Source organism: Ovis canadensis, chromosome 2 (assembly GCF_042477335.2).
Source record: "Ovis canadensis isolate MfBH-ARS-UI-01 breed Bighorn chromosome 2, ARS-UI_OviCan_v2, whole genome shotgun sequence".
NCBI classification, from domain to species: Eukaryota; Metazoa; Chordata; class Mammalia; order Artiodactyla; family Bovidae; genus Ovis; species Ovis canadensis.
The window spans coordinates 134,069,785-134,096,345 of NC_091246.1; the positions used below are offsets into that span (position 1 = coordinate 134,069,785).

Consider the following 26,561-nt stretch of genomic DNA (forward strand, 5'->3'; position numbering starts at 1 on the left):
AAAGTTACTGCAGGTTGTGATCGCAGCCATGAAACTAAAAAAATAAAAAATAAAAAGAGACAAATGTTGACAGAAGTCAAATACAAATGGTATATTTCATACAGGGGAACAACAATTCAAATGACTGCTGATATCTCCTCAGAAACAATGAGGGCTAGACTGCCAAGAACCCTCCTTCATGGGATGAAAGGAAAAAAAAAATCTGTCAACCCAAAATTCTGCATGTTGTGAAAATACATTTTAGAATGAAGACAAAATATATACTGGTAGACATGCGCCAGTAAATTCAGAATCATTTGCACTTTTACCCCTGCTTCTTTGATTCCTTCAGAAATTTTGTTTCCTAACCTACCTAAAAATTTCAAGATTTATAACTATTCACACAAAGCATCCTCCACCCTCCACTTAGTACGGTGAGTTTTCCTTGCTGATTTACCCATTATTATATCAACAAGTTTGTAAACTTGTAGGGATTAGGGACCTACTTTCTATATCTTTATATCTCCCTCAGTTATGCCATTGCCTTTATAAATGTGAGACTTGCCATTAGAATTTCAGCTATGTTCTAATTTCCCATCAACAAGAAAGCTGATAATACTTCCCTTATAGGGTAGGGCAAGTAAGGGCTTGGGTTACTTCAATATTTTGAAAGCCTTATGCAGCAAGTTATCAGAATGTTGTTTTTATCAACGTTAAAAAATCAAGCTGCACTCAGATGTAAACATAAAGTAATTTGAATTCCATGGACAAAATAATCATATAACTACACCATATATCCTGTATAAGCAAATACCCTATAAAACTTTAATATGATGATAAAATTAATAAGTAGAAACATTGCTATATTCATTTTTCTTTTTCTCTAAATCTACCAATAATAAAATCTTCTTTTGGGAAATATAACTCTGAAATTTTTATTTTTGTCTGTTTTCTCTTTACAAACCATTAACCCTTAATGAAACAAAAATACTGAGAGTTGTTTATGCCTGGAGTATTTGCTAAGACTCCTGAAGACCATTTTCCTTCCTTAAACATCTGGTTATGAAACCAGAAATGCTGACTTCTAAGTCTGAGAAGAAAAGTAAGCAGAAAAATTTTTCACAGTGATTCCTGTTTCAGAGAATCTCCATTAGCATTTCTGGTAGCAGTACTGAGTGCAGAACTGAGGTAAGCCACATGGAGAAATCTATTGTTAACTGAGAGGTCCTTAGCCAAGTACTATTTGGGGAGTATTGACTTTGTGGCTTGATTTTATACATCAACCTTCTCATGTTACATACACTAGTCTTAACCCTGATATGAACTCTTTCAAATTGAAGAGTAATTTTAAATAAGTTATTTTCCCACTGCACGAAGTATTCTGTTAAGAATTATGTAATCACAAACCACATAGTAAAACTGATACATTTGCAAATCTTCCTTCATATTGGTCATTTTCATTCTCATAAATCTCACCCTTCTGAGTCATTCAAAAAATAAACAACACACCACTTGTTTGAGAACATCAAATTATTTTGCCTTGTTTTAGAGATTGTAAATCCATGCTTTGTTTTTGAAAGTCACATCATATATTATAAAGTAGTTCAATATGATCACTATGGGAAATAGACAAGGAAACAGTGGAAACAGTGTCAGACTTTATTTTTGGAGGCTCCAAAATCACTGCAGATGGTGACTGCAGCCATGAAATTAAAAGACGCTTACTCCTTGGAAGAAAAGTCATGACCAACCTAGATAGCATATTGAAAAGCAGAGTCATTACTTTGCCAACAAAGGTCTGTCTAGTCAAAGCTATGGTTTTTCCAGTGGTCATGTATGGATGTGAGAGTTGGACTATGAAGAAAGCTGAGTGCCAAAGAATTGATACTTTTGAACTGTGGTGTTGGAGAAGACTTTTTAGAGTCCCTTGGACTGCAAGGAGATCCAACCAGGCCATTTTGAAGGAAATCAGCCCTGGGATTTCTTTGGAAGGAATGATGCTAAAGCTGAAGCTCCAGTACTTTGGCCACCTCATGCGAAGAGTTGATTCATTGGAAAAGACTCTGATGCTGGGAGGGATTGGGGGCAGGAGGAGAAGGGGACGACAGAGGATGAGATGGCTGGATGGCATCACCGACTCGATGTACATGAGTTTGAGTGAATTCTAGGAGCTGGTGATGGACAGGGAGGCCTGGTGTGCTGCGATTCATGGGGTCGCAAAGAGTCAGACATGACTGAGCGACTGAACTGAACTGAACTGAACTGAATATACTAACACTCACAAAACTTCTTGCTGCTGTGAACTGGTCCCGCTTGTTTTCTCCCTTGTCTGCAACTTATTTCATGTTTTCAATTGCCAGCTACTTCAGTAAGTATTTTGTATACATCCCTTTACTTCATTTCTCACAAAAATTCTAAGAGGATGTTAATTTTCCCCATTTAAAATGGAAAACACTAAGACTTATAGAAATTCAGTTCATTTCAGCCGCCCATGGTGTCCCACTCTTGGAAACTCCATGGACTGTGGCATGCCAGGCTTCTCTGTCCATCACCAACTTCCGGAGCTTTCTCAAAGTCATATCCATTGAGTTGGTGATGCTATCCAACCATCTCATCCTCTGTCGTCCCCTTCTCCTCCCACCTTCAATCTTTCCCAACATCATCGTCTCTTCAAATGAGTCAGTTCTTCACATCAGGTGGCCAAAGTATTGGAGTTTCAACTTCAGCATCAGTCCTTCCAATGAATATTCAGGACTAATTTTCTTTAGGATAGACTGGTTGGATCTCCTTGCAGTCCAAGGGACTCTCAAGAGTCTTGTCCAGCACCACAGTTCAAAAGCATCGATTCTTCAGCACTCAGCTTTCTTTAAAATGGTCCAACTGTCATATCCATACATGACTACTGGAAAAACCATAGCCTTGACTAGACGGACCTTTGTTGTCAAAGTAATGTCTCTGCTTTTTAATATGCTGTCTAGGTTGGTCATAATTTGTTATAGAAATTAAGTATCCTAAATTGCATAGTTAATAAGGGGCAGACCTAAAATCTAAAATGTGTGGAACTGATTCCATTATCAACTGCCTCCCTATTGTATCTCTTTCAACAAGGTGCGGTAATATACAGTAGTTGATCAAATTATACACGGTATACAACTATATAACTATATACGTTTATATAATATATAATATTCTTACATAGCATATAAAATGTAGTGCTGTATATTTAAATAGATGGGCTTCCCTGGTAACTCAGTGGTAAAGAATCTGCCTGCCAATGTAGGAGACACAAGTTTGATGCCTGGGTCAGGAAGATACCCTGGAGAAGGAAATGGCAACTCACTCCAGTATTGTTGCCTGGGAAATCCCAGGGACAGAGGAACCTGGTGGGCTACAGTCCATGGAGCTGCAAAAGAGTCAGATATGACTTAGCAATTAAACAACAACAATTTATATATAAATCATATATAGGATAAATTAATATATATATTTATTAGAAAATTCTACAAATATTCAAATACTACATATATTCTATATCCAATGAATACATAATTATAGTATCTGAGTTCTAAATAATTTGTAATAATCTGAAAGTAGAAAGTTTAGAGAATCAAAGTGTTCTGTAGCTTAGCTATTACTAAATATTATGAGGTGGTATATTTTAGTTATATCTCACACTTCAAAAATGCTCTTGTACCAGATCTATGTAGTGCCTCAAGTTTTGGTTACTTCTCCCCTCAAGTCAGTCTGACTAATAATGGCTTTGCTAAATATGCCACTCTAGAAAAATTACAAGTAATTATTTCAAAACTGTTGGGTTGCCAAAATGTTTGTTTGGGTTTCTCTGCAAAATGTTATGGAAAAACATGAATGAACCTTTTGGCCAACCCAATAGTATACGTGACAGTAATTTTTGTTAAAGCAACTTGTATTGATTACAATGAAAAATTTGAATAAAAATTTTAAAAATTTATTTATTAAAAACAACAGTTTTATAACATAGAAATGCAATAACCTTCTGGAAAATGTTATTATTACTTTTGGATGTTGACGGGAATCTAACTGTATGCACCAAAACAGTATACAGCCAAATAATATGTGTCTGTTATGATTAGTTGCTATGTTACTTGTAAAATATTTAATAGTAACCCTGCTGCTGCTGCTGCTAAGTCATTTCAATCGTGTCCGACTCTGTGCAATCCCATAGACGGCAGCCCACCAGGCTCCCTCTTCCCTGGGATTCTCCAGGCAAGAACACTGGAGTGGGTTGCCGTTTCCTTCTCCAATGCATCAAAGTGAAAAGTGAAAGTGAAGTCGCTCAGTCGTGTCCAACTCTTCGTGACCCCATGGACTGCAGCCCACCAGCCTCCTCCATCCATGGGCGTTTCCAGGCAAGAGTATTGGAGTGGATTGCCATTTCCTTCTCCAATAGTAACCCTAGTTGCATAAATACATGCATCTGAAACTTTCCTGTGATTGTATGGTAAGCATAAATAGCCCTAACGCTCATATTTTAGGCATTTGGTTTAGAAATAGCAGTATATATTTTCTTTGTGGTTCCTTTAACCCATTTTCAAAATACATCAATTTAACTGAATGTTTCAGCTGGATAAACTTGTTTCTGTCAGATAAAAGTGTATAGTCTAAAGAAACAGTATTCAAATAAAGAAGACTGAAGGAACGAAATTTTTTTATTCAAGAACAAAATTTTAAAGTACTAAGATCAACTTGAAAAAGATTATTTCATTTTTAACAGTCATATACCAACTTGGACGCACATATATAGGGGTTTAATAAGGAGGTCTCCATTTTCTCCAATAGACAAAAAAGATTTAAAATGGGGAGGGAGGTGGAAGGAGGGTTCAGGATTGGGAACACGTGTACACCCGTGGCGGATTCATGTTGATGTATGGCAAAACCAATACAGTATTGTAAAGTAAAATTTAAAAAAATAAAATGTTGATTTGACAATTTGAAACTTTTATTGGGAAAAGTGCTTCTTGTATTTTTTTTTTTAGCTAAGATCTTAACTTGCCAGAAATTAGCTCCTTTTTCTTATCTTTACCATTCCTTAATAATATGGTATTGTTTATCAATAATTTCAAATACAAATATTATTTTCTGCATTACTTTTTGGCAAAGCAGATTATTTCACTAAGTATAAGCAGAGAGTGATACAGGCCGAGTAGAAAGGAAGTAAAACTAATGAGCTCTGATATCAAAAAAAGTGTGAAGCCAAGTTAGAAGTAAGTGAGAAAAATGTACACAAAAACACAAGGGCAAGCATGAGAAGATATGCAGTCATTAGTTTACTAATAGGTGTGAATATAACTTAAAATGCTTGCAGAGAAAAAAAGTGTAAAATAGTATGCAAAATTAATTAAGTGCATGTTTACAACTGTGATTCCTAAAAGAACTCTCACCAACCAGCCTAAGGGTCCTGGGACCTTAAAAATACTGCCTACACAGAAACTGTGTAATTTCCATAGTGGCTCAGAATATTAGTAACCCTTGAAAGTCTATACAATACACATCTACACTGGGTGACTTACAAAGGACAACTTAAGAGTTTCCAATTAGGCGGTTGTGGTGTCTTAGAACTCTGCTCTTTGACTTACAGCTGAACCACAAAGAATCACACAAAGAATAACACTATATATTTTGTTCCCAAGAGACAGAAAGTATGTCTAAGTGGGAAAACATAGCTTAATTTTTAATCTGGAAGGAGTATGGTGCACAGAATTTAAAGGTAGGTAAATATTTGAAATTTTTGAAGATTTTCTTTTCTTTAGTATGGATTTGCCTTGTAATCTTTTAAGTAAGCCACTCCCATATATATTTTAGTGCTTGCCTTTGAAGTTGTCTTATACCATCTTAACTGAAACATTTCTGATGTATTTTCTTGGGGAAATAATGATCATGGAGTTTGAAATCAGAGAAAGTATGTTTAGTCTTAGCTGAACTTGAAAAAATTATTTATCTAAGTCAGTTGCCTGGAGCTAGCAATGTCTGTAAAGTGTTGAATAAGTCAGTTGAATGATAATCACTATCAAAAAAAGAGTAACTACTAATCTAGATGCTTTCCTTACTGTAATTCATTTAATCTTCATAATTCTCAAGGAAAGGATTCTTTATTTCAACTTTCAGATGAAAAATAAAGGCAAGAAGAGGTACCTAACTAGACTCAGCTGACAAACACAGCAAGTATGGGAGCCGCAGGTTATATCCAAACCTTTCTTATCTCAAAGACCACACTCTTGTCACTATTCCACCCCACCTACCTAAAGAACAGGACTGTATTTTGTAAATTGAAAATTTTATTAAATATTATTATTATTGAAAACAAGGATTAATGATTAGAATAATTATCTAATAGAGTTGATTAGCCCTTTGCTTCATATTCTGAGTAGGATGTGATACGCTAGGAATTTCTTGTTTCTACTTTCTATTCTGGTTGACAGGCTTCCCTGGTGGATCAGTGGTAAAGAACCCGCCTGCCAATGCTGGAGATGAGGACTTGACACCTGGGTTGTGAAGGTCCCCTGGAGAAGGGAATGGTAATCCACTCCAGTATTCTTGCCTGAGATATCCCATGGGCAGAGAAGGCTGGTGGGCTACAGCTCATGCAGTCGCAAATCGAGTCAGAAACAACTTAGCAACTAAACAACAATGACAATATCCTGGTTGACATGTAGATGAAAACTCAGGAAGAGGTCTGTGACAGATGCTTCCTTTTCCTTCTGGGACCACAGCTGGACTACAATTCCCAGCATCCAATGTGGTTAAAGTGGGCCAGGTATTGAAATTCCAGATGATGAACTGTGAGCAGAAGTAATATACAAAGCTTGCAGGATTGGTCCATAAACCTTTCCAATTTTCCTTTATTCTCTCACCAACTGGTCCAATGCCAAGTATCCAGAAAGTGAAAGTGAAATCACTCAGTCGTGTCCAACTCTGTGACCCCATAGATGGTAACCTAACAGGCTCCGCGTCCATGGGATTTTCCAGGCAAGAATACAGGGATCAAACCCGAGTCTCCTGCATTGCAGACAGACGCTTTTTATCCAGGGGAGGACTCAAATCCCAGGGCATAGCGGAGCCACTAGACAAGGGGGTCATGTCCTTAAGTAACTACATGAAGTAGAGCTCCCAACATCACCCAAACTTTGCCAATCCACACTGGCCTGTAATCTGAGCCATATACCTTTTGTTGTATTAAGGCACTGAGATTTCAGAGTAAGTCATAAAGCAGTCTGCCTAAGAAATGGTTTATAAAATCATATCTGTGGCTGATTTAGCTCAGACCTCTGTTTCAGTCACTCACACAGGGGTATATTACAAAGCAATAATGTAAACAACAATAACCATCCTATAAAGTGCTTACTGTATGCTAAGCACTATGTTAAGTTCAAAGCACCAACATCAGCTTTACATGTATTTTTTAAATTAACAGTTCAGTCTGAGGAGAGGGGTTTGCAGGGAGAAAGTATACATGTATATGTATGACTGAGTCCCTTTGCTGATCAACTGAAACTATCACAACATTGTTTTTTAATCAGCTATACTCCAACACAAAATAAAATGTTTTTTCTTTTTATTTAAAAAAAGGAGATTCTAACTCAAATAACTTGCTCAAATGTTTCCTTCTGACTTTCAAGCTCATGCTTACATCCATTGTATAGGAAGATTTTGTTGTCTTGGATTCCTTGAAGAATTTAACCAGAATCTGCCATTATATGTTTATCTAGATATTCTGACAATATGTATAGGTTCAATTTGGACCACCTCAGCCTCAAACATTTACTAACTTCTTTATATGTTTTCAAGTTTCCTGCTTGAAGCTATAAGAAATGACCACTCATTCCCTTCAGTTTATTGGCTTTCTTGACACAAAATATACAAAACAATAATAGCTAATCAGTTCAGTTCAGTTGCTCAGTCGTGTCCAACTCTTTGCGACCCCATGAATCACAGCACTCCAGACCTCCCTGTCCATCACCAACTCCCGGAGTTTACCCAAAATCATGTCCATTGAGTCGGTGATGCCATCCAGCCATCTCATCCTCTGTCATCCCCTTCTCCTCCTGCCCTCAATCCCTCCCAGCATCAGGGTCTTTTCCAATGAGTCAATTCTTCACATGAGGTGGCCAAGGTATTGGAGTTTCAGCTTCAGCATCAGTCCTTCCAAGGAACACCCAGGACTGATCTCCTTTAGGATGGACTGGTTGGATCTCCTTGCAGTCCAAGGGATTCTCAAGAGTCTTCTCCAACACCACAGTTCAAAAGCATCAATTTTTCAGTGCTCAGCCTTCTTCACAGTCCAACTCTCACATCCATACTAATAATGTATTTCAAAATTCTGTTTTTTAAAATGGCTTTATTATAATACTTTGGTTGGTTTTGAAGAGCATTTCTGATAACTTTCATGATTTCCTATTTGGTCATAAAACAATGTCAAGCTGATGTTGACAAAAACAAAAACAAACAAACAAAAAAAACCTACAACATGTCCATTAGTTCAGGAATTTCCTTGGTAGTCAAGTGGTTAAGAATCGTCTACCAATGCAGGGGACACGCATTTGATTCCTCTTCTGGAAAGACCCCACATGCCAAGGAGCAACTAAACCCACGCACAACAACTGCTGAGCCCACACACCTAGAGTCTGTGCTTCTCAAAAAGAAGCCACCACAGTAAACCCACACACCACAATGAAGAGTAGCTCTCGCTCACTGCAACTAGAGAAAGCCTGCACGCAGCAACAAAGACTCAGTGCAGCAAAAAATAAACAAATGTCCATTAGTTCATAAGGTTCTAATTACTTTCCATACAGACTGTCTTACAGTTTATACTCTCAGATTTCACTGGCCGGAAAAAGCTGTATAATAAGGAAATTTGACATGTCTCTCTGCCTTCTTTGCTCCAGTACTAATTAAAATAGTCAATAAAACAATGTCACCACTAATTCACAATGGACCTTTGTCTATATGGTGAAAAAATAACTGTTTATCTCTAATTATTCCTTTCTTTTCTAAAGCCAACCCCAACCACTTCTAAACCATCTTCTCCAATATATGTGGCAGCTTTGTGTGCCAGCATAAAATCAAAAGAGTAAAGGGGAGAGAATGAGAGTTAGGGAATATTTTGAGACTGCCATTGAAAAGGGTAATGAAAAAGCTGGAGGGATTGTAAAGGATGTTTCACCTGATTTAGGGCTCTCTATATTTTGGTTTGTTCATAATGAAAAAGATTGTACAGTATCAACAAAATTCATACTTCCTCTTACACAATTTCCTAATTTTTACTATGATCCTTTCTTTAGCTTATAATCCTTTATGATCAACAAAAAAATTATTTGTTACCTTAGACTCTTATGTCTTAATTTTTCCACTCCATATATTTATTCTATTTCTTCAAAATGGATATTGGAAATAGAAATGGAATCTGAAATATAGTAAAAACCTGGATTGCAAAATCAATTAAACTAATAGCATAAGCTGGAATCAAGATTGCCGGGAAAAATATCAGTAACCTCAGATATGCAGATGACACCACCCTTATGGCAGAAAGTGAAGAGGAACTAAAAAGCCTCTTGATGAAAGTGAAAGAGGAGAGTAAAAAAGTTGGCTTAAAGCTCAACATGCAGAAAACGAAGATCATCTGGTCCCATCACTTCCTGGGAAATAGATGGGGAAACAATGGAAACAGTATCAGACTATTTTGGGGGGCTCCAAAATCACTGCAGATGGTGACTGCAGCCATGAAATTAAAAGACGCTTACTCCTTGGAAGAAAAGTTATGACCAACCTAGATAGTATATTGAAAAGCAGAGACATTACTTTGCCAACAAATGTCTGTCTAGTCAAGGCTATGGTTTTTCCAGTGGTCACGTATGGATGTGAGAGTTGGACTGTGAAGAAAGCTGAGCGCCGAAGAATTAATGCTTTTGCACTGTGGTGTTGGAGAAGACTCTTGAGAGTCCCTTGGACTGCAAGGAGATCCAACCAGTCCATTCTGAAGGAGATCAGCCCTGGGTGTTCTTTGGAAGGACTGATGTTGAAGCTGAAACTCCAGTACTTTGGCCACCTCATGCGAAGAGTTGACTCATTGGAAAAGACTGATGCTGGGAGGGATTTGGGGCAAGAGGAAAAGGGGACGACAGAGGATGAGATGGCTGGACGGCATCACCGACTTGATGGACGTGAGTCTGAGTGAGCTCCATGAGTTGGTGATGGACAGAGAGGCCTGGTGTGCTGCGATTCATGGGGTCGCAAAGAGCGACTGAGCGACTGAACTGAACTAAATTGAATGACTTCTAAATAACTTCTTCAAATCAACATTCGCTTCTAAGAAAGACATCCTCCAGTGGTAACAGTTAAGCAGTTTTCACCTATATGGTCTGCAAGGAGCATATCTTCCATTTTCCCCCAATTACAGGGGAAGCTGGTAGGAAAGTCTCATTGTTTTTGTTTCCCAATAATCCATCTACCCCCTATGTTTTTCCTCCATAAGCTTCTCTGTCCACAGAGGAGAGCAAAATTGTCACACAAACACCACACAATGATTTTTAGCTTTTTTTGTTAACTTTCTGAAGATTCTATGAAGAAATTCTAAAATGTCATAGGGCAGGGGTTCCTTGGTGACTCAGTGGTTAAAAATCCACCTGCCAGTGCAGGAGACATGGGTTTGATCCCCAGTCCGGGAAGATCCCATATGTCATGGTGCAAGGAAGCCCATGCACCAAAGCTACTGAGCCTGGGCTTTAGAGCCCATGTGCCCAAACTACTGAAGTGCGTGCACCCTACCCCTGGCGCTCAGCAACAAGAGAAGCCACCACAATGAGAAGCCCGTGTACCGCAACTTAGAGAGTAGCTGCCACAACTAGAGGAAGCCTGTGCGCCACAATGCAGACCCAGTGCAACTGAAAATGAACAAATAAAATAAACCCATTTGAAAAAAGAGTCATAGAGCATCAACATTTTCTCTGCTTTATGCATCTGTCATTTCCCTCAACTCATCCACCACGGAGATAGCAGGATAACCAATCTAAATGTGAAGCTTTAAAACTCTCCAATGATTCCTCCTTCCCCTTCTGAGTAATGCATGCTCACATAGCTAACCATAATCTTTCATGATCTAGCTCTTGCCTACCTAGCCAGTCTCCCAGTCTCACTGATTCAGTTCAGTTAAGTTCAGTTGCTCAGTCATGTCCAACTCTTTGCGACCCCATGAACCGCAGCACACCAGGCCTCCCTGTCCATCACCAACTCCCGGAGTCTACCCAAACCAATGTCCATTGAGTTAGTGATGCCATCCAACCGTCTCATCATCTGTCATCCCCTTCTCCTCCTGCCCTCAATCTTTCCCAGCATCAGGGTCCTTTCAAATGAGTCAGCTCTTCATATCAGGTGGCCAAAGTATTGGAGTTTCAGCTTCAAAATCAGTCCTTCCAATGAACACCCAGGACTGATCTCCTTCAGAATGGACTGGTTGGATCTCCTTGCAGTCCAAGGGACTCTCAGGAGTCTTCTCCAACAACAGTTAAAAAGCATCAATTCTTCAGTACTCAGCTTTCTTTATAGTCCAACTCTCACATCCATACATGACTACTGGAAAAACCATAGCCTTGACTAGACGGACCTTTGTTGACAAAGCAGTCTTTGCTTTTTAATATGCCTCACTGATTATGCACAAACAATACACAGCTAACACACTGGGCACTTTGTCACTTCCAGGGTTTGGTTTATGTCTTCTATTTTACACTATGCTTAACTCCACATAGTCATATAATTCAATGTCACCACCCCAGGTATCCTTCCCTGAGACTGTATTCCCCACCCTCACTCAGGTAAGATTACATGTTCTTTCTCCTGGATGTTATAATAACCTGACATAACACCATCCCTGTTTTTGCCATGTTGCATTTTAAATTACCTGTGTATGGGTCTGTCTTCACTGTTACACTGTGACCTGGAGGGCAGAGACTTTATCAATTCTTTTAATTTCAAATTTGTATGAGTGGATGGTCTAGCATGTAGCAGACATTCAGTAAATATTTCCTGGCTATTTTCCTGGCAAAAAATTAAATGTATGTATTGAAAGTAAGTTCAGCTGTTACACAGCTATTGAGGACAACCAGAAAGTGCTCTGTAAACTGTGACACAACAATGTGATGCAGCTTTAAAGGAAGGTGTTGTTATTGTTACAGGTAACTGGTCTGAGAATACCTACTTATTTGATGGCCTACTTTTAAGAGAAACAAGCTGGAAACTGCTTGAAAAAAGTAAGCTCAGCTAAATCATCCAAATTTAAGGTCTGATTCAGCTCTGCTGGTGTGCATCTCTGTGGCTGTTACTCGCTTCAAATCTGGTCCTATAACTCCCCTTTTACCTGAGCATCTCTTTTAATCTGTGTGGGTTTTTTTTTATAATTGTACTTTTTTTTCGTACCTTTACTCATTGTCTGTTTCTTTTTTTCTTTTGCTAAGTTCTCAAATCATATTATATAGTTAGTAATAAGTAAAGTTAAAAAATTAAACCACAATGTATGTTTTTTTTAATTGTCTTTGCTGCTGCTGCTGCTAAGTCACAAGTAACTGTAAATGCTATGATGTTTAATAAACGATGGTTTAACTAAATTAAAATTATTTCAACGTATGTGTATTTACACCTATTTTGATCATTGGCAGACTGAAAATCACTCTCACTCTATAACTTAGCTTTACTGACTATTGGGTTCAGATTGTTAGTCCGTAGGGGTTTCAAATTTCTGCATTCTTAAAGCTGAGGGTTTTATCAACTTCCTTCCCTCAACCTCAAACTTTCATAATTCTTTTTGCTTTCAATTTCGCTACAATTAAGGTGTAAAGACAAATATACATAAAAGCAGAACATTTTGATTGCTTATAATGTAGCTGAGTAAAATGTACCTGATTTAGAGATAGAATTAAAGATAAAGATGGTTGTTCTTATATTTTTAATATATGAGTAAAAACTCTTCACCACCCAAAAGTGCACAATAAGGGAGGTACATATATCATACTGAAATGCAAACAAAACATAAATGAAGAAGAAAAAATTGCTTTGTACATTTATATGTACATGTGTATATGATATATGAAGAGAGATTGACAACAGCAACTTAAGGAAGAGTGGCTTTGAATTACATTTTAATGTTGGTATGACAGCAAATTCAAAAATCATAATTCTAAGTAAAGTAAGTCAGAGAAGACAGATATATGATATCACTTACATGTGGAATCTAAAAAAATTATACAAACAAAGTTACTTAGGAAACAGAAACAGACTCACAGACATACAAAACAAACTTACAGTTACCAAATGAGAAAGGAGAAGGGGAAGGGATAAATTGGGAAATTGGGAGTAACATATACTCAATACTCTATATGAAAGAGATAAACAGCAAGGACCTACTGTATAACAAAGGGAACTATATTCAATAGTTTGCAATAACCTATATAAGGAAAGAATCTGAAAAAGAATATTTATGTATATTCAGATATATTATATATACATATATTCATAACATATATATATAATATATTGGAGTATTTATATATGTATGTATATATCTGAATCACTTTACTGTATACCTAAAACTGACATAAGATTGTAAACCGACTATCCTTTAATAAGATTTTTTTTTTATTATATAGTCTTTTATTTTCAAAAGTCATAATTTTTCTCCAATAGATCATTCTGATTTCTCCAGATGACTCTTATTAGTAATCACTGCATTATGCTGTATCACCTTGCTTCCAAATGAACCAACTTTTTTTTTTTAATTTTAGTTTTTTATTTTTTAAATTTTAAAATCTTTAATTCTTACATGCATTCCCAAACATGAACCCCCCTCCCACCTCCCTCCCCATAACATCTTTCTGGGTCATCCCCATGCACCAGCCCCAAGCATGCTGCATCCTGCGTCAGACATAGGCTGGCGATTCAATTCACATGATAGTATACATGTTAGAATTTTTTTTTAATTAAAGACATCAATACAAAGTTACATTTTCACAGTATAACTTAAATAACATGATGTGTGGAAAGTAAATAGAAGTATATCAAAGTACTAACAATATCTGAATGGAAGAGATATAAATTTCTTTCCTCTCTCTGCTTTTCTGTATTTTTCAGTTTCACAAACTAACTGCTGCTACTGCTGCCAAGTCGCTTCAGTCGTGTCCGACTCTGTGCAACCCCATAGATGGCAGCCCACCAGGCTCCCCCGTCCCTGGGATTCTCTAGGCAAGAATACTGGAGTGGGTTGCCATCTAGTCAAACGGAAAAAATAATTTTTGTGTAAAAAGAAAAAGGTAAGGACGTGATTTTTTCCTTTCTATAGCTCGCTAACAATTTGCAGCTATAATCTCTAATAATATTCAGCTTTTAAAGTATTTTCACATTTAATATGTCATTTGAGCTTCACAAGAAAACAGATACCTACAAATAAGAAAAATTAGACTGGAAATAAAAGAACCCTCTCAAGATTGCTAAGCTATTAAGTGACAGAAACACTTTTTAAACAAATTCTAGTTATGTTTTAAATACCAACTTATTTTGTGAAAGGGGGTATCATAGACTTGTGAAGAAGGTCTAGGAGGAAGAAGGAAAGCCACAGATCCAGAGAACAAGAAGGATTACTGAGACATAAACCAAGAACTGACCTTTAATTAAGTGTGGACAACCTGCCCCACTGAGCTCTAAGCCTTTTTCTTACAAAATGGCCTTCAATCTTCTATGAGGTACCTAGTTTCCCCGTCTCCATTTTACAGATGGGGAAATTGAAGTACAGGGAAGCTAAGTAAGTTGATCAAAGTCACAGAGACGTAAGTGGCAGAGCCAGAATTGAAACCCACACTTTGTGACCCACTAACTCCAGACTCTGAAACCTACTTCACACTATTTCCAGTCTGACTCATAGAAGTCACCAATCAGCAGACCTCCAGCTCCAGATTTTCTTGACAGATCTAAATAATCAAAAATGAAGCCATTTTCACTAATTTTAGCTTATTTGTACAGAGAAGAACCTTTGTATTCTAATACAAGTTAATCATTAAAGAAATGCTGCCTTTAAACTTACACAAAATGGTCCCTCTCTGGGAACTCTGCCTCCCAGATAAAGAACATTAAGTTAAAATATATTTGTTTAGCTCACAGGAAAGATCCTGACCAGGCCCACATGTGAATGACTACAGGATGGAAGAAATTAACACATCCTCTCTGAAGGCTGACACAAACCAGGAAATGATTGACTTTATTCCCTTCTCTTTTAGTATAAAAGAAGCCTGAAGTCTAAGTTGGGCAAGTAGGTTCTTAGAACATGAGCCATATTCTTGGTCTGTGGACATTTCAAATAAAGTCACCATTCCTCGCCCCAATAACTAATCTCTCAATTTATTGGCCTGTCGTGTGGTGAGCAGTGTGAGCTTCGACTTGATAACAAAGTGAAATCTTGAAAAAATCATTTTTTTACAATATTTTTAGTTGCTTTTTAAGAGGCAGAGGGAAATCAAAGGATTAAAGAGCAAAGTTTAGCAGTGATTTAGCAACCTATTATTTTTTTAAATGACTACTTTATTGAAGAAAAATGCTTTTATTACATGAAAATATAAATTATCTGGATATGTTAATCATGAGCTAGATTTGATAGCAGATTAAACAATAATAGAGTAAACAATTACCTAATCTTGAGGCCACAATATAGGAACATCTTCAGCCCTTCCCAGTTATCTTTAAATCTAACACCATGGTTTTGGTTTCCCTCCTGTACAGTGCTGGAGGTATAACCATTAAAATGGGGGAGGAGAGAAACATACACACACACACACACACACACACACACACACACACACACACACACATATATAAAACAAATATCTACTAACAAAAAAGAGGCTTATAGGAGTCTTGTCTTCTCACACTAAACCCAGAAGTAGAGCAGTTTTACTGTGGGCTTTGAGCTTCCCTTGTGGCTCAGATGGTAAAGAATCTGCCTGAAATGTGGGAGACCCAGGTTTGATCCCTGGGTCAGGAAAATCCCCTGGAGAAGGACATGGCAACCACTCCAGTATCCTTGCCTGGAAAATCCCATGGATGGAGGAGCCTGGTGGGCTACATACAATCCATGGAGTCGCAAAGGGTCAGACACAGCAGAGAGACTGCAATTTCACTTTTTCACTTTACTTGACTTTATTGAAAATAGATTTTCTGACTCATGATACCCACTGAGTCAAAACAACAACAACAGCACTTTTTAATCTTTGAGCTCTATAAAGCTAGATTTGAATGTACCATTTAATCATTCCAGGCTATATGCCTGTTTCCCACTGTCTCTAGACGAAGCAAATTAAAACTGTAATCTCTTGCAGTCACATTTGAAAATAGTACACTCAATCATAACAAGCACAAAAACAGTGAAACTAGACCCTAAGGCAAATACTGAGTCTCAAGTTTATTTCCTTTAGGCTTTCTACATGGAATTTACTGAATCAATTATCAAATATTAGTGTCACTCATTGAGTTAGATAATCCACTAGCTCTCCTGTTCTACTCTTACCTATTCACTTCCTTTGACTGGACTGATTTTCACAGATTGAGACACAAGATAAACCGAATGGCTAGATCTTAAACTCTTCACCTATAGGCATTTTCTTTGCTGTTCTTCTTTTTTTTTTTTTTTTTTAATCCTTGCAAATTTAGACACATAGAAAACTGTTATTTGCCTCATAATGGCCTCTTCAGTGTGTTTCACAGTCTTTTGTGGAGAATAATGACATAATGATAGTGTTCTCAGACCCATATTTTCTACTTGATAAAGTAGCAATTATATGATTAAAGGATTTTTACAAACTCACATTAAGTATATGATACTCTAGAAACCAGTCCATCATGTAATTATACAGTCAGGAGAGAAATAATTTACATAACTAAAAGCTGTCAAATGGTACTCATGACCAGTGTGTGGTTTTTTAATGGATAAATATTTAAGAAATATCAATTCTATAAATAATACACTTTTAGTTAGGATCATAAATTCTCAATTTTATCAACTGTGTTTAAACTTTTATTTTTTTGTCCCTACTGTGAGAAAACTATGCTAAACTTTGCTGAAAACATGAGCTGGATACATTAGGACCAACTAAGAAAAACCTGTTGTTTAGTCATGAAGTCCTGTCCAGCTCTTTTGCAATCCCATGGACTGTAGCCTGCCAGGTCCCCTGACCATGGGATTTCACAGGCAAGAATATTGGAGTGGGTTGCCCTTTCCTTCTCCAGGGGATCTTTCCAGTCCAGGGATCAAACCCATATCTCCTGCACTGGCAGGGAGCTTCTTTACCACTGAGCTATCAGAGAAGCTCAAGAAAAACGTCATCTGTTGCCAAAAAAAATATATTTAAAGAACAGAGAAAGGCAGGCAATGCCTAAAACTCTGTGATGAACACCAATTTGACCAAGATTTTTCTTAGCTATTTCTAAAAGTCAAATTGACTTAGATACTTGTGACTTTCTTTAAATGTCAGGTCATTATTCTAACAACTTGAGTTGGAAAACATATATTCATAGACCTTACTTTCTTTTGAAAAACAGGAAGGACATTTAACAGGATGCTCAGAGCTTCAAACCTCATGTACTAAGAGGATCCATCCTCAAAACATAAACAGAATTACATCTAACTCTTTTCACATTTTTTTTCTCAATTTCTGGACAAACCAGTTACCATGTTTTTCCCCAGTTTCTAAAGAAAAACCGAAAAAAAGTTACAGAAGTATATCCTGAGAACCAATCCATCAAAGGGATAATTTTATACATATAATTACATGGGTGAGTATTGCCTAAAAAGAAAGATTAAGATATTAAATAAAAATAATCAAAATGCCACACCATGTATGTTAAGATATTCACATTTTTAAGACAAATAATATATATTTATAGAGTTACAGCTATTAAAAAGTATTTCTGTAAATATAAACAAGAAATCTACAGCAGGGTTACCCTGTTTATAGCTGAGTGGAGAAGGATGTATATAAATTAAGGATGTGAGCAGGAAGACTTTTCATGTATTTTCACACTTTCTGCTTTTTGAGTCATTTGGTGTACTATCTACTCAGTAGTTATGTCAATTTAAAAAAGAAGAAAGGAGTCTTGATCCTTGAATGGAGTAGATAAGAGAGAGTGAGCTAGACCAAGTGTATACTTAGCTGTGATGACAAATGACCTTTAAGAGAAAAAAAGGTGCTAAAGTAAGATGATTCATTACTGGCTTATTCCACCACCATTACCACCTCAAAGACATTGGCTTCTAATTTTTAAGAAGTTGAAAAACCACACCATATTTTATGTTATAATGATAGCAACAGGACATTTGGTTATCCATGCCGTTATCAGCATAATCATAAATACTCTTGACAGTTCCTGAAAGAGATGAGGACACTAGCCAGGGCCAATCACCAATTGCTATCACCCTATATAAAGCTTAACCTTGACTCTCAGTGTGGGATACCCATTCTCAAAAGCCCTGCTGTTTAAAGCACTACATAGGGCTGAGGATGGGGAAACAGTGGAAACAGTGTCAGACTTTATTTTGGGGGGCTCCAAAATCACTGCAGATGGTGACTGCAGCCATGAAATTAAAAGACGCTTACTCCTTGGAAGAAAAGTTATGACCAACCTAGATAGTATAATCAAAAGCAGAGACATTACTTTGCCGACTAAGGTCCGTCTAGTCAAGGCTATGGTTTTTCCTGTGGTCATGTATGGATGTGAGAGTTGGACTGGGAAGAAAGCTAAGTGCCAAAGAATTGATGCTTTTGAACTGTGGTGTTGGAGAAGACTCTTGAGAGTCCCTTGGACTGCAAGGAGATCCAATCAGTCCATTCTGAAGGAGATCAACCCTGGGATTTCTTTGGAAGGAATGATGCTAAAGCTGAAGCTCCAGTACTTTGGCCACCTCATGCGAAGAGTTGACTCATTGGAAAAGATTCTGATGCTGGGAGGGATTGGCGGCAGGAGGAGAAGGGGACGACAGAGGATGAGATGGCTGGATGGCATCACGGACTCGATGGACGTGAGTCTGAGTGAACTCTGGGAGATGGTGATGGACAGGGAGGCCAGGCGTGCTGCGATTCATGGGGTCGCAAAGAATCATACATGACTGAGCGACTGAACTGCACTGAACTGAATGAAGTCCATGAATACCATCACAGCTTTGCTAACATGACCAACTTTTCTGCATTAATCTGGTAATTCCAGACCTACACTTCCTGCACCATTCACTTTGTGACTGGATATCATTGACTCTGGTATTAGGAAGCAAGATGAAAGAACTGTTAATTTATTAGACCTTGTGTAAAGGATAAAAATGATGGAGGTACTTGGCACGAAGCTTCACAGAATTATCACTTGCAGAATCTGATGACTCTGGCAGTTAGGTAGGGCAGGGGTCATTAGCTATGCTTTCCATCATTTAGTGTTACTGCTTCAAAGCTAGTAGGTGGCAGGACCAGGACTCTATCCAAGGTCTTTCTGAGTTCACGGTCACTGCTATTATATACTCTGTGTCTTCTGAGTGTCAGGGTTTTCATCTTCCTCAGAGCAAATGCTTCCACAATTGTCTCACAAACACATATAAATATTTAATAAAGTTTACTGCTATTCTGAGGGAGAAATCCAACAACATGATGTTATCTAGATCTAAATTGAAATTTCACTATGAAGGTCAAAAACTGTTAAAAAGGAACTGCTGTATTTCACAAAAGGAAACAAATACTATTGCAACATTTGAGCTTTTGACTCAGAACCTCAGAACACTGTGTGCTGTAATTTTGATGTTAGATAACCAACTGTAACAACTGATACAACCCGAGGCTGACCTTATTGGTTAATATCTAGGAATATGTTAATGAAAAAATAGTGAGTTAAATGTTTATCTTACTTCTGTCCACTCATATAATTCCCATCTTCCTACCCACAATGAGAGGCAATGTGGTAGCAAGTTAATATAAACTGAAGTGAAAGTGTTAGTTGCTCAGTCATGTCCTACTCTTTGTGATCCCATGGACTGTAGCTCACCAGGCTCCTCTGTCCATGGAATTCTCTAGGCAAGAATTCCATTTACCAGGGGATTTTCCCAACCCAGGGATGGAATCCAAGTCTTCCGCATTGCAGGCAGATTCTTAACCGCCTAAACCACCAGGGAAGCAAGTCTGTATAATGTACTCTGAAAGAGTCAAAACTTGATAGGAAATCTAACTCATACTCTACTTTGGGCTATTCAATAAGTAAAAAACATTCTTCAGAATTTGTTGTTTTCAATCCTACTACATTCTGTTAGTGCTGGTAGAATGTCAACTAGCTCTCAGGCCTTCAAAGTTAAAAAAGGGGAGGTCTGGAGGTCAGGCAGGCTACCTTGTTGTCACTCATTTCCTGTGCTAATGCTGCACTGGTGAAAGTTTTAATAGTTTGGTGTAAACAGAGGAAGATTAAAAAGAAAGCTTCTAGAAAATAGATTTTCATAAAATAAAAAAGGCAATAATTATTGCATTAAAAGCTCCATCGTTTATGCCTTAATATTATAACCTATCATAAAAATGCCACTTTAATTGTTTTAACATCTCTTTAAATGTTTTGTACTTATTGTTATTCCCAGCAGCTAACAATAAGAAAATAGCAGCATTAAGCTCAGTTTGAGACCATTTTTACTAGAAATCATGATACTAATGAGCTGTGAAGAAAATGTTGCTAATCATACTTCCTCTGCAGTCTTGTAAAATAATCACTAACGCTTAAATATAAAGCATACACAAAGTAAAGATATATGCGTGTATGTGCATGGGTAGCCTGAGAGGTAAACATCTTAATCCAAAAAAAGATATCCAAAACTTTAGTTTCTCTCTTTTCCATATAACACATCATGTTTAATGAATTTCACAGTAGAGATTAAACAAAGGAAAACACATGGCAATAAAATATTTCAGCAGACATTGAATAGCATTCAGACATTGTCTGTGGATATGTATCCCAGAGGCAGATTATCCTGTGCTGTTGAGGTAACTGAGACGCACTCTGATGACAAAGCCCACGTAACTGGTCTTGGGGTCAGAAGATCTGGAGCCTACCCCTGACCGAGCCATCCACTTTAGGTTGGAGAGCTCATTCTCACCTTTGTATCTTTAAAAAGATCTTAATTTCTGTCTTATGGGATATTTGAGAGAATTAAATTTAGGGTGTAACATGGATGGACCTAGAGATTGTCATGCTAAGTGAAGTAAGTAAGGTAGAAAGACAAATATCATATATTGCTTGTATGTGTAATCTAAAGGGGCTTCCATAGTGGCTCAGTTGGTAAAGAGTCTATCGGCAATGAATCTAAAAAAAGGGAGGGGGGAGTACAGATAAATTTATCTACAAAACAGAAATAGAATTTCAGATGTAAAAAACAAACATGGTTATCAGGGGGAGGAATAAACGGAAAGACTGGAATTGAAATGTAGATACTACTGTATATAAAATACATAGGTAACTAATAAGGACCTCACTTCATGGCAAATAGATGGGGAAACAGTGGAAACAATGGCTGACTTTATTTTTCTGGGCTCCAAAGTCACTGCAGATGGTGATTGCAGCCATGAAATTAAAAGATGCTTATCCTTGGAAGGAAAGTTATGACCAACCTAGACAGCATATTGAAAAACAGAGGCATTACTTTGACAACAAATGTCCATCTAGTCAAGGCTATGTTTTTTCCATTGGTCATGTATGAATGTGAGATTTGGACTATAATGAAAGCTGAGCACGGAAGAATTGATGCTTTTGAACCGTGGTGTTGGAGAAGCCTCTTGAGAGTCCCTTGGACTATAAGGAGATCCAACCAGTCCATCCTAAAGGAGATCAATCCTGTATGTTTCTTGGAAGGACTGATGTTGAAGCTGAAACTCCAATACTTGGCCACCTGATGTGAAGAGCTGACTCATTTGGAAAGACCCTGATGCTGGGAAAGATTGAGGGCAGGGGAAGGGGATGACAGAGAATGAGTTGGTTGGATGGCATCACCAACTTGATGGACATGGGTTTGAGTGAACTCCGGGAGTTGGTGATGGACAGGGAGGCCTGGCATGCCGCAGTTCATGGGGTTGCAAAGAGTCGGACATGACTGAGTGACTGAACTGAACTGAACTGAATAAGGACCTTTTGTATATATAGTACAGGAAACTCTACTCAATATTCTGTAATGGCCTATCTGAGAAAATAATCTAGAAAAGACTGGATATATGTGTAACTGATTCAATTTGCTGTACTCCTAACACTAAGAGTTGGACTGTGAAGAAAGCTGAGCCCCGAAGAATTGACACTTTTGAACTGTGGTGTTGGAGAAGACTCTTGAGAGTTCCTTGGACTGCAAGGAGATCCAACCAGTCCATCCTAAAGGAGATCAGTCCTGGGTGTTCATTGGAAGGACTGATGCTAAAGCTGAAACTCCAGTACTTTGGCCATCTCATGCGAACAGTTGACTCATTGGAAAAGACCCTGAGGCTGGGAGGGATTGGGGGCAGGAGGAGAAGGGGATGACAGAGGATGAGATGGCTGGATGGCATCACGGACTCGATGGACGTGAGTTTGGGTGAACTCTGGAAGTTGGTGATGGACAGCAAGGCCTGGAGTGCTGTGATTCATGGGTTCACAAAGAGTCGGACACGACTGAGAGACTGAACTGAACTGAACTAACACTAACACAACATTGTAAATCAACTATACTCCAATAAAAATTACTTTAAAAATTAGTATGTAAACAACAGTACCTAAAAAACTATAAAATGATATACAAGTGGAAAGTATCATGTTATCACTACTAATACCTGAACTCAGTCATAAACAGCATTAAAATTCTAGTATACTGATTCAAACTATCCCCCAAATTTTGCAAGTGACTATAAGGAGGAAAACAGATGATCATTTTATTATTTACATTTTGAAAGAATGATGCTAAAGCTGAAGCTCCAGTACTTTGGCCACCTCATGCGAAGTTGGCTCACTGGAAAAGACTCTGATGCTGGGAGGGATTGGGGGCAGGAGAAGGGGACGACCGAGGATGAGATGGCTGGATGGCATCACGGACTTGATGGACGTGAGTCTGAGTGAACTCCGGGAGATGATGATGGACAGGGAGGCCTGGTGTGCTGTGATTCATGGGGTCGCAAAGAGTCGGACACGACTGAGCGACTGAACTGAACTGAACTGAAGACAGATTATACTTGTACTGGAGGGAAAGCAGAAAATCTGCGCTTATCTTCAAAAGTGAGTGTTTATCTCCTGCTCCTACTTATTTGGTAAAGTATAGAATGTTCATCTTCTATTTGATAAACAAAACATAAAGATGTTAGTAATGTTATTTTAAATAAGGCAGTAGAAGAGCTGGGTTCTAGAATCCTACCAAGTTCTGAGATTCACTTAATAATTCTACAATCTCAGGTTAAGTTACTTAACATATTTCAGTTTCTTCAGTTACAAAAAGCAGACGGTAGAAATACCTATGCCTCAAAAGACTTGTGGATAGAAATGAGTTGTCACAGGTTTAGAGCTTAGCACACTGTCTGACACATAGTAAGAACGCAATACGTGTTTGCTGTTCAATATGACTATGTATGTCCTTACATGAGCATCTCAGACATATGAAATCTAAGTGATCCTTGCTTTTGAATGCAGCTGGCGAGCTTGGCAACCAAAATCATCTCACCAAAAACAGCTCTAATACACTTTCACAATTACTGGACATATTTTCTATCCTAATTACAACAGGGAGCTTGCTGGTGGTCCAGTGGTTAAGACTCTGCTCCTGAGCTGCAGGGGACATGGGAACTAAGAGTCTGACTGCTGCGCGGACAAAACCAAACCAAACCGAACCTAGTAAAGCTTTATGCCAAATTCTTGCCGTAAATGAAAGAAAGAAGTATTTATAGGACCCCTATCATATCCCAGGCACTGTATTTGGTGGTAGGATACAAGGTCAAGCAAAAAAGAGATACAATCTCTACTTTCATGTTTGGAAGAAGGTAAACATTGATCAAAATTATTACACACAATGAATGTAAAACTGCCAACTGTAAAAAGTGACATAAAGGAGGGAACCCAGTGCTTATGGGAATATAATACTAAAAAGAAATGAGCAAATGTGCCGGTGAAGGAAAGGTTCCCTAAGGAAAAGATAATTAGGCTGATATCAGAAGAATGAGTGGCATTAACAGGATAAAAAAGTGTGAGCTGCTGTGCTTCAAGTACAAGGATCTATGTGTGGGTGGGAGGGAACTTGGCCTCTTTTGAGGGCATGAAGGAAGGTGAGATGGGAGCTCAGAGAAGCAGAAGCAGGGAGTGAATGAAGGGGGCTGTATGCCGTGATAAGAGTCCATTTTCTTATCCTAAGAACAAAGGAAATCCATTGAAGAATGTTAAGCCTGGTATGTGATTGGTTTTGAGGAGAGGAAGGGGTTGACATGATGCAATCTTAATTCTATGTGCAAAGAACAGTTTAGAGAGGATGAGAGTAGGTATGAAGAATCCAGTTAGAAGACTGTTGCCAGGGTTCCAGAAAGATAATGTGGAAGCATAGATTAGGGCAGCTGAGCTAGAAATGTCTGCGAGTGACATACAGAGGAAGAGTTTCGTTTTCCATAAAACATACATCCTTTTCTTTCTCTGTCTGGACACATTTTTTCATGTAAAAACGTTTTTCTTTTGGAATATTCTAGACAATACAAGTAAAGGCTAATGGTAGGTAAAGGGTTTTCACACACTTGAATTCAATGAGGGATCAAAATGCCAGTTTCTAAATAATCAGTATCATCTCCCTTGGGGTGAAAGCCCTTGTTCTGTTCCACTAAAAACCATGAAATACCAAATATGAACAAAAAAGGAAATAATTTCCATTGAAGCACGTTTTTATTACAAAAATGCCATAGGTAAACAATCATTTATTAAAAATTGGATCAAAGAGCAGTAACACCTTTCAAGTTGAAAAAAAGGCAAACAGACCCAGGAAAGAAAGAAAGTCACAGGAAACAGCTCTGATAGTAATTATAAAATAACCAGTGGCATTATTTTTGGAATTTGCCAGAAGACTCGCTGCTACCTTAGGAAGAGTATCTCCCATATTTTGGCCACTAAGCAAAGATATTTTGTACATAAAAGTGATATGTGCAATAGCCAAGGCATCTTCCCAGTGTCGCATAGCAACTGAATGAATGCGAACACACACACACACACACACACACACACATCCAACCACATACAAACACACTGAAATGTACAAAGCTCATACATTTTGAAGGATTAAGCAGAAAAGCAAGGGCAGCACAGTACATATCTACACTTAGCAAAAAACACAAGCAAAAAAAAAATCTACTACAATTTTCTGTAAGATAAATTGTCTCTCTCAACTAAAAGAAAAAAAATTGAAATCATTGGCTGACTAGTTCTCCCCGAGCAGAAGTGAGACATTAATTTAGATCACTGTACCCACAGAAAAGCTATTGCACTGCAGGGATTTCCAATTACATAATGCAGAATCCGAACTCTGTCTTGGTGTCACTTGGCTGCCAGCGTCCACGGATGAGCTGTGTAACACTCCTCTGTCATGTAGCTCATGTGAGAAAAGAATTCTGCTGTTCCAAGAAATGGCACTCATCTTGGAGACCTTCCCAGTTACTCAAAAGAGCATAATTTCCACATTATCCCCGGGCATACTGTCTCGGATGATAAGTCTATGATAGCTTTATGTGTAAATTATACAGACAGTTCTACTAATGAAATGCGAGCAGACTGCTTTTTGGTAGTGGCAGTGCAGAAAAACAAAATCAATTTGTTTTTCAATTTTAAAAAATGACACTTGAGCTACCTAATAATCAAAAGAGACTGTGAGGGTTAGATGGCAGATAAGGTAATTGCGCTACGATTATCTAACAGGTCAGAACTGGTTTTGTCAAGCGAAGTCTAGCCTGCAGACTTACCAACCACCTCATAATCTGCCCGTTTCATTATTTTAGTTTTAAGACCTTGATACTTTTAGTATGATACTTATCTCAGTTTTTCATCAGGGACTGCACTCTTGAGTCTGGTTTAATTTTTCCTAGCTATGAAAGCATACTACAGAGGAGAGACTAGAAAGAAAGATGAACGTTTTCATGTTTATTGTCTATTTGGTGACAAAATTCTTATGTGCTGCATGGTGTGCACCAGATATAGGAGATAAACTGAAAAGCAAGACAGTTTCCTTGCCTTCTAGAAGTTCACAATTCTCTTACTAAGACGTTCAAGACATGAAAACATTTGTATACGAGTTATCAGTATTATTTGAAATATTTTTTTTTATTTCATTGTCGTTCAGTCACTAAGTCGTATTCGACTCTGTGACCCCATGGACTGCGGCACACCAGGCTCCCCTGTCCTTCACGATCTCCCAGCGTTTGCACAAATTCATGTCCATTGAGTTGGTGATGCTCAACCATCTCATCCTCTGCTGCCCTCTTCTTTTGCCTTCTAGCTTTCCTAGCATCAGGGTCTTTTCCAATGAGTCAGTT

General features: G+C 38.0%; 2 long non-coding RNA genes across 2 annotated transcripts in view; one reads left to right on the forward strand and one right to left on the reverse strand.

Annotated features, from left to right (window-relative positions):
- The window catches only part of LOC138433812 (uncharacterized), a 50,458-nt gene extending 35,620 nt beyond the window's left edge, over positions 1-14,838 (reverse strand). The window contains exon 1 of the long non-coding RNA XR_011446576.1: positions 14,661-14,838. This is a non-coding gene — a long non-coding RNA (uncharacterized lncRNA). The remainder of the gene's footprint in view (positions 1-14,660) is intronic.
- LOC138433809 (uncharacterized) lies at positions 5,599-15,377 on the forward strand. Its single transcript, XR_011254469.1, has 4 exons — positions 5,599-5,725; positions 12,183-12,257; positions 14,131-14,309; positions 15,147-15,377. It is a non-coding gene; the product is annotated as an uncharacterized lncRNA (long non-coding RNA).
- Positions 15,378-26,561: the final 11,184 nt, after the last annotated feature.